The sequence below is a fragment of the Cupressus sempervirens genome, chromosome 11 (genome assembly GCF_028749045.1).
Source record: "Cupressus sempervirens isolate cs-2001-9-10 chromosome 11, ASM2874904v1, whole genome shotgun sequence".
Classification (NCBI taxonomy): domain Eukaryota; kingdom Viridiplantae; phylum Streptophyta; class Pinopsida; order Cupressales; family Cupressaceae; genus Cupressus; species Cupressus sempervirens.
Genome location: NC_143128.1, coordinates 100895717 through 100904987, shown reverse-complemented (window position 1 = coordinate 100904987; position 9271 = coordinate 100895717).

Below are 9271 nucleotides of genomic sequence, written 5' to 3'. Positions count from 1 at the left end.
GAAGATTGCAAAGCTAACTTCTCAATTGAGGATTACAGAGGGTGAGGCCACTTATCATAACTCTAGAGAGGCTTACTATTATGATGAATACTCAATAACTATTCTAGTGGAAAGACAAGTTATTCACTTCTCTCTACATTCTTAGGCATCCAAGGGTGTAGTCCCTCCTACTTGCACTAATGTTCCACCTCCACCTCTTGATGGTGAGGGAGGATTATTTAATTAGATGCTTGATTCATTCTTCTCTTCTAATTTTTTTATGATGCATCATTGTCTTTGTATCATTTTGAGACCTTGATATTGATAATGCTCCAATATCACTCATTTTTTGATATTTTGATTATATCACCCCCATACATTGACAGTATATGTGATGATTACAAATACTATTTGATCTCATTACATGTGTCATGATCAATTTTTCTAGTTTATACATGAGATGCTCCTATATGGTGTTTTTCTTTTCTTATAATATCGTGTTATATATAAATTTACCTAAGTACCCTTCTTGATTATCTATGATGGATGTAGTAAATGACATTTCTCTATATGATTCTTTTGATACGATATGCATGGATAATATAATGAAAATTTTAAATCTTTCCTATGCAATAAATGATGTAATTAGATATGTAAATGTTTTTAGATTCATATGACATGTAGATGTAGATATAATGCTCCTCTAGGATAATAGTTTATCATTTAAGGTTACGATTATGGTTTGACATTTATAATTAGTACTTGGTTCTTAGGATAGTTATTCAATTATTTATATATTAGGGTGTAGGTTTTAGCAAATTAAGATTATTGTTAGGATCACAGTAAGGGTTATGATTAGAGTTTTGGGTAAAATTGGGATTATAGTTAATCCTAAATGATGCCCAGCCAAGGGATCTAAAGAACTAATCTAAAGTTTTACTAAGCAAGCAATAACATGTACAATAATTTACATAAAAAAACATAAGAGATTACATTCCTTAATGAGCACATTTACATTTCATTTTTAAATAATTATAAGTACTAGAAGTAAAATAAATAACACATCCACATGAAAGAATAACTACTTGAGTTCAATCCATTTAAATAATATACATCTGTTCTGAATGCCACTTGGAAAATTAATTCAGAATGCACAATCATCCACTGTACATGTCATAGGATGTGAAAGGCTGAAAGAATATACATTTATAAAATAGTTTACATCATCCATTTTTGATCCATGAAACAAAGTACAATACAATAAGTAAAATCATTAAATACTAAGTTTTGTGTTTTATTTTACAGAACTATATGGTTAGGTCAAGGTTATAGTTAGTTTAAGTACTTTCTTTGTTATATGGTTTACAAAATAATCTAGATAATTAATCACTAGTGATTTGAAATCAATATTTATTTTGCAATTACATGTTTAAACAATGAATTTACATCTAATCTAATCATTCAACATTGTAATAAATACATAAATTAAATACATTTCAAAACATCTAAAATAATAATTTTTAAATGAACATCTATGAAACTATTATTTAAATTAATAGATACAATAATCTAAAGATAATACTCATTAATAATGTAAATTTACAATTTTACATATATTTAAAAAATGTACATATAAAACGTAAAACTAAAAATAATTAAGTAAAATAGTACAAAACAAATTAAAATACATGGTATGTCAAAAAATAGCAGCAGGGGGTGGTTGGTAGAGGTAAAAAAACAGGTTCCCGTATTGCCCTCAAATCGGGCTCCCATTTTCCAAATGATGAAAATGACACCAAAACATTTCAAAAAGGGGTATTTGTAACTTTTACAAATCGGGTACCCGATAGTTTACAAATAGAGTACCCAATTTTTAACAAATTAGGTACTCAATTTGTAAAAAATTGGGTGCCCAATTTTTAAGTAGTTTGGGCACCTGATCCGCTTTTCAAAAATTGGGTACCCAATTTGTGAATCGTGGCTTGGGTACCCGAAGCACAATTTTAGAAATGGGTACTTGATTCTAAGCAAATTGGGTACCCATTTCTGAGAAATATAATTTCACAGATTTGACTTTCATAGAATTGTGACCCAACTTCTTGTGGTCACCCATACCTAATATAAAAATAAGAAAGTTAAAAAAAATAACATTTAAAAGAAATTAAATAGAAATTGATGAAAAATGTAGTCAGATTTAGGACCCCATCTTGCAGTGCTCAAAACCAATGAAATGATTGTCAGATTTAGCACTTCATACTGCATTCTTTAAGCTTAAAATCTGGTATTGGGATCCTATTGGAAATTTTTGAATGACTGGACATGAAGCAATAACAAATCTTTTTTCCATTACAACATTTCATGATGTTCTTCAGCTTGACCCTCTCGATACACACTTTTGAGAAGAAAAAGAAGGAATGCAGAATAATGAAAGGTATATGTCAATCAAACTATTTGTTCTTTCTTAGTTATCCATCAGAGGCTAGTAGTTATGATTTGATCAGGAAGAAATGAGAAGTGTATCACATTGATGTCTAAAATTCACTTAATGATAATAATATTTATTTAAGACATTAAAGCCTAAAATTATCAATGTGAAATTTATTGTTTCCATGGTGTTAATGGGGAATGGGTAGGAATTCATGGACATCACTAGAATGTTTAGCAGTTAGTAGTCATAACACAAGAAAATTCCCTAATAAATCATTGAGTATAACCTTTTTGGCCGATGGGGACATCTTGATGAGGCAAAGTACTTTATAGAAAGAATGCCACTAAAATATGGGGTTGTTGTGTGGAAGAATTTACATGCTTCCTACAGAATCCATAATAATATGGAGTTGGGAAAAAATGAAGCCAAAAATGCTTTATTGTTGGATCCATAGAACAATGCAACATGTGTTTCTCACAAACATCTATTTTGCAACTGGGAGGTGGTCTAATGTAGTAGATGTTTGGATTACCTTTATTAGATATTTTGATATGGTCCAAGGCAACATATCAAAATATACATGAACAATAATAGGTATGTTAATTATTTCAAATTCATTTTCTTTAAATTTGGTTGTAAATTTCATACACATCGAGTTTTGTTGTAAACTGCTCAAATATTTAGAAGTCTCCCATTATAATTACTTTTATTCTTCACTCTTTTGTTAGAAAAGTTTGACATTATCTTCAGCCTTTTTTATAAAGCATACAAATACTCCTATTCACATTTATCCATGTTTCAAACTTCCTCTTCACATGTTCATGAATTTTTCATATTTTTACTATTATTTGTTCTTGGTTTCTCTAAATTACTTACATTATTTTATGTGTAATAAAAAAACAAAAGCTGGAATAGCAAAGCTTTTTCATCTAGCTACAATTAGAATATATTATATGAGATGAATATATACATTTTCCTCATAAGATTGTTATTAATTTGGCCTTAATTTTATTAAATGTCAAAGTGATAGTTGCTGGGGATTCACTGATTCAATCTACTAGAATATGTTGTTTTTCCTTTCATACTCTATTTGGTTATTTTGGAGTAGGATCTTCTACTTATATTGATGTGTGTCATTTCCAAATAAATTAGGCCTGATTTTCTTCTTCTTATCCTCTACTATTCTACTATCTAGTCTCAAGTGCTCCGTCTCTCTTGTATATTGTTCAATGACTCTATCTGGTCACTGGCTAAATTATTGTTTTTCCTCTTCATCTCTACATTTCCTCTGAAAGACTTACTTTCTTTCTAATATTTCAATATTTCATCAATGGTGTTAACTATATAGATTTAAGCACATTAGCATTCCTTTATCTCCATGCTTGGTTGCTTGAATGAAAATGTCTTCTTGCATAGTTTGCATATGGCTTTGATTATCACTACCTTTTGTAACTGATTATTACCACCTTTTATGGATAGATGATATCTACTATTCATTTCCACCAAAAATCATGTTTCTATATATAATTTCTTATATCAGGCACAATGGATTGTAGAGACAAGAATTATATTTCAGATTTTTCTTTAGTCTACAATCAAGTGATTCATCTCCTTTGTACTATTTTGTCATCATATTAGTCTAGATTTTTCCTCTTCTAATGTGTGCTAGAATTTATTTTTAGGTTATATTAGATTGTGGGATTGCTAGGTGCCATTTATTTTTGTTGGAACTAAGACGTGGTCCTGATTTACTGATTAATGTTGCATAGAGGCTATTGGATGCTTAGGTGATATGATATATTGATATGACCATATACTTATGCATATGATGCTATCCTTGATTATTATCTTTTATTATGTAATTGATATACATAAAAATGAAAAAAAATGGAGGGAAAAATACTAATAAAAAATAAAGAATGAATGAGAGTAAGGGATCATATATATTGGAGATATTGAATGGGAAAATAAAAACAATATCTTTGGATTTCTAATAGAATATATATCAGGATGGCATCAAAGGATAGGGAGGAGCATTTGAATATGATAATACTCCTATTGATCACTTTGGCCTCCGTAATTCATGGTTTTCTATATTGGGATACTCACTTCTATCTCGCATGGCCTATGGCTCAATGTCCCAAACTAGGACGCTTCCCCTCAACTTGTCAAAGTCCATGGAGCCAACACTAGGTATACTTATTTGTAGTTGGACTATTGATTATTATTATGCTTATTTTCAGAATGATTGTTAATTTATCCCTTTGGTTAATGTTCAATTAAGAGTCACCCTTCTTTTTGGGAGGTTCATTTTGTTCTCTTTCAAGAGTTGAAATACACTTTTTTCATAGTGTACATGGCTTGAGTAATGAGGGATCTATTTTATGATCATTTCATTCCTTGTCTCAATTGTTAACAATAGTATGCAGTTTTGCATCCTTAACATCATAGTCATCTATAGGGCTAGCATGCTGATTAACTCAAACTTGCTATAGCTCTAAAGTTTGTATGTCTAATTTTATCTGCCAAGAAAGGATTGTACTACCCTTGTATTTGATTGAGCCATATTGATCAACAATGGCATTGGATTATACTAGAGTAGAATGAAAATCAATTTTTTGCAAGGTCTCCAAAAAGAAACTATCCTCCACATTTCTTTTGCACAAATCAGAAATAGATGACATTGGTAGAATTGATGATGCATTAATCCACATTATCTCCACCACAAACTGCTACAGTTGTTCTAACAAATAAAGATATTAGCTAAAACATACCAAAGATATCAACAAACACACCTAATATTACAATCTAGATGTCACTATGCCACATCGATATTACATTCTGGATGGAAGGGGCAACTTGACTTACACTTTGAATATTTTGTACTTAATTTTTTTATCTTTGTTTATATAGTTGATAATTTTATGTTAAGTGGGTTATCTTGAATGGGATATAGATGGAAGTATAGTTTGGCATTCTCTGAAAACCCTAGTTTTTTCCCCCAAATAGACAAATTTTTGATCCAACAGCTATTGTTATTTTTTGTGGATGAAGATCACTATTTTGAAGTACTCAATTGTGATAGAAATGTAAGCTACTTAGGACATTTCAATTTTTTAAAATCTTTTTGTGACTTAATTGACATGTTGTTTTTAAAAAATCTCTGATCATTTATCTCCCTATAAATAGGGAAGATTAGTCACCTCTAATTAATAATTCCCATATGGAATTGGGGTTCAAGTTGATTATGTATAGAATAAAACATTAAAGCTTAGAATTTATTTAGCTACAGGGTAGGTATGACATGTCTGCATAGTTTGATACCAAATGATATTTCAAATGCAGCGTATGTGTGACATTGTCTCTATAATTTGATCCCAAATGAGATTTTGTTGTTGTTATTATTGGTTTCTATGTTCTGCCACTTCCTTATATTTCATTAACTACACTAGGCTCACTTTTGTGACAACTTGAATACAATCAAGATGGCCAAGTATCTTGTATAACATGTGTAAGCCTAGCATATTCTGTTTCATTTCTAGTTGAGAAAAAAATGGAAATAAGCTAGAGTTTTTAATCATGTGGCAAGAAAAATAATTGGCAATAGCTTAATTTCAGATTTTTTCTCCACGGTTAGTATTACTATTATCTATCTGAATGATGAGACACGCATATCTACATTGATCCTTCTCCTAACAAGAAATCTCCTTAGAAGCTAATTATTTTACTCAAGAACAATGTGTACAAAGGACATGAAAAACTTTTTTACAGAGCATTTTTGATGGTTCAAGCCACTAGAGCTTATCTTCTCAAGCCCAATTTATAATTAGACATTGTAGACCATCTGTCAAGAACATTTTTTTATTTTAGAAAAATTATAAATATGATACATTTTAAGATGCAACAACTTCTTATTTAAGCTATGTACAGAGGTGCATAATCATGAAGAGGGAGAAAACATAATGAGAAGGAAAAAAGATTACTTGGTAGAAAAAACTTGGAGGGTGAGGTCCATCATTAGGAAGAGAGGAAAAATGCAAAAGTCTCAAATAAGAAGCTATCTCCAATCTAGAGACACATAGCAGCTAGCATGAATTTTTAGTTTGGACACATTTTTTTAACCCTCCATTGTTAATAGTTATCAAAAATAAACAAATCAAAGTTCTTCTCCCCCTCTAATCTCTCCTGCATTATTTCAAGAATTGTTGAAGGTACCTATAGATGCTAGTAGATACTTTCTCCTACCATTATTATTTGTTGAAGACACCTTTAGACACTTTCTTTTCCTAGCCCACACCCAAGGTTCCTACCATTATCAATTGTTGAAGACACCTATACACACTTTCTTTTCCTAGCCCCAACCTAAGGCAGGTATTAGAGTTGCACAGAAACCTTGTTTTTTGTATATCCTTCTAATCTTGGTCAACTCTTCTATATATATATCCCTTTGAAGTGTCATGACTAAGTACATGCAACTTTATCATATTTGATGTTTGTTATTATTTTATTTATAATGATATCTTATAGTTTTATATTTATTATATTTATTATTATATTTGTAATTTTAGAATATTGACTTGGGATAAGATTATAATCATAATTTAATATTTTTATTTTAATCCTATTCATTATCTTAAAATAGATGATTCATAATATTATGTTATATGTTTCTTCTTAATCATATTTGTAATAATAAGTTATATTATGTAATATTATTAATAATATTTTCTTCCTTTATTATAATAATTTGATTAATAGTATTTCATAGTGTATTTATTTATTTGATTAACAAGATTATTGTTATTATGGGTATGTGTAGGATCATGGTCAATGAAACTATGGGCTTAAGTGGTAGTGAAAAACCAACAAATAAGAGTTATGTCAACTTGACACATAATTTTAAAGTGGTTTTGGACGTTATATCAAAATGTTGTAAGAAAATAATCTGTAGGAAATTGAATATAGTTTCTAAACTACTAGGCCTTATCTGGAGAAAAAAACATTTGATTAGTCAAAAGTTTGGATTTTAATGCAGTACTAAAATTTTGTTTGAACGAAAATAAAAAGTAGGTGTATGTCTGACCATATTAATCAAAATCAAATGATAATATTTTTTAATATAATTATAGATATCAAAAGTAGACTCATGCCTAGATGTGACACATATTTTTGGGTATTTTTATTCCAAATAAATAATTAAATATGAATTTTCTACTAAAATTTTTCAAAATAAAAAAAATCCTATGTCTGACCACCTTAACTAATTGAAACCTTTACCAATTTTTTTTTTTTCCTTATACTAGGCGAAGCATAGAATGTGATGCAACTTTTGGATTTAAAAAATGTTATACCATTTGAAAGTTATAGCTATTTTTCAATCAATATGTCAATCAACACTTTACAATCATCTTCATCGAAAATCAACTAATAAATACTTATCGAACTCAAAATTTGATAGATATTATATCGATGGGATCTTGAGAGTGTTATAAAAAAACTCTTTTCATTTCATTCAATTTCAATAAAAATAATATTGTCAAATGGGTACTTGAAGTCTGAGTGTTAGTGAAAACCTTCTCAAACATGTTTCTTGGATTGACCAAATAGGTTTGGTAAATACCAAGCCTAATTGGATACCCAATTTCAAATCGGGTATCCAATTTCAGATCAAATACCCAATATGAAATTGAGTGTCTAATTACTCCAAATTTTTCAATTGAGAGGGAAACCATCGACATTGGAAAGTTTGGAGGGAAATTTTAGAGAAAACCTTTAGAGGGAAACTTTAGAGGGAAATTTTAGAGGGAAGTGTGGGCAATATTATTATTATTAAATATATAATCTATTTATATATATGATTATTATTTTTATATAATCTAATAATATATTATTATTATATTAAAATATATAGTATTATATTATTATTAAATATAATATTGTCATGAAATGCATCGAGAGGGGTCATAGGTTAACCTATGACCCCTCTAGACACATTTCATGACAACATATTTCCCTAGGGGTAATAGGGCCCCTATAGACATGTGTTGTCATGAAATGTGTTAAGAGGGGTCATAGATTAACCTATGACCCCTCTCGACACATTAGAACATCCCAAATGGGTCCCTAGGGGTCCTAGGGCCCCTAGGGACATATGTTGTCATGAAATGTATTAAGAGGGGTCATAGGTTAACCTATGACACCTCTCAATGCATTTGAACCAACCAAATGCATCCCTAGGGGCCTTATGTTGTCATAAATGCATCAATTAATTTATGACCCCTCTCAATGCATTGGAACTCAAAAATGCATTCCTAGGCATCCTAGGGCCCCTACAGACATATGTTTTCATGAAACGCGTTGAGAGGGGTCATGGTTTAACCTATGACCCCTCTTGATGTATTAAAACCAACCAAATGTGTCCTTAGGGGTCTTAGGGCCCCTAGGGACATATGTTGTCATAAAATGCATTGAGAGGGATCATAGATTAACCTATGACCTGTCTCAACACATTAGAACCAACAAAATGCATCCCTAGGGCCCCTAGGGACATACATTATCATTAAATGTGTTGATAGGAGTCATAGGTTAACCTATCATCCTGCTCGATGCATTAGAACCAACCAAATGCATCCCTAGGGCCCTAGGGCCCTTAGGAACATACGTTGTCATGAAATGCATTGAGAGGGTTCATAGGTTAACCTATTACCCCTCTTGATGCATTTGAATCAACTAAATGCATCCCTAGGGACATAAGTTTTCATGAAATGCATTGAGAGGGGTCATAGGTTAATGTATGACCCCTCTTGACACATTAGAATCAACTAATTGCATCACTAGAGGCTCTAAGGCCCTTAAGGACATTTG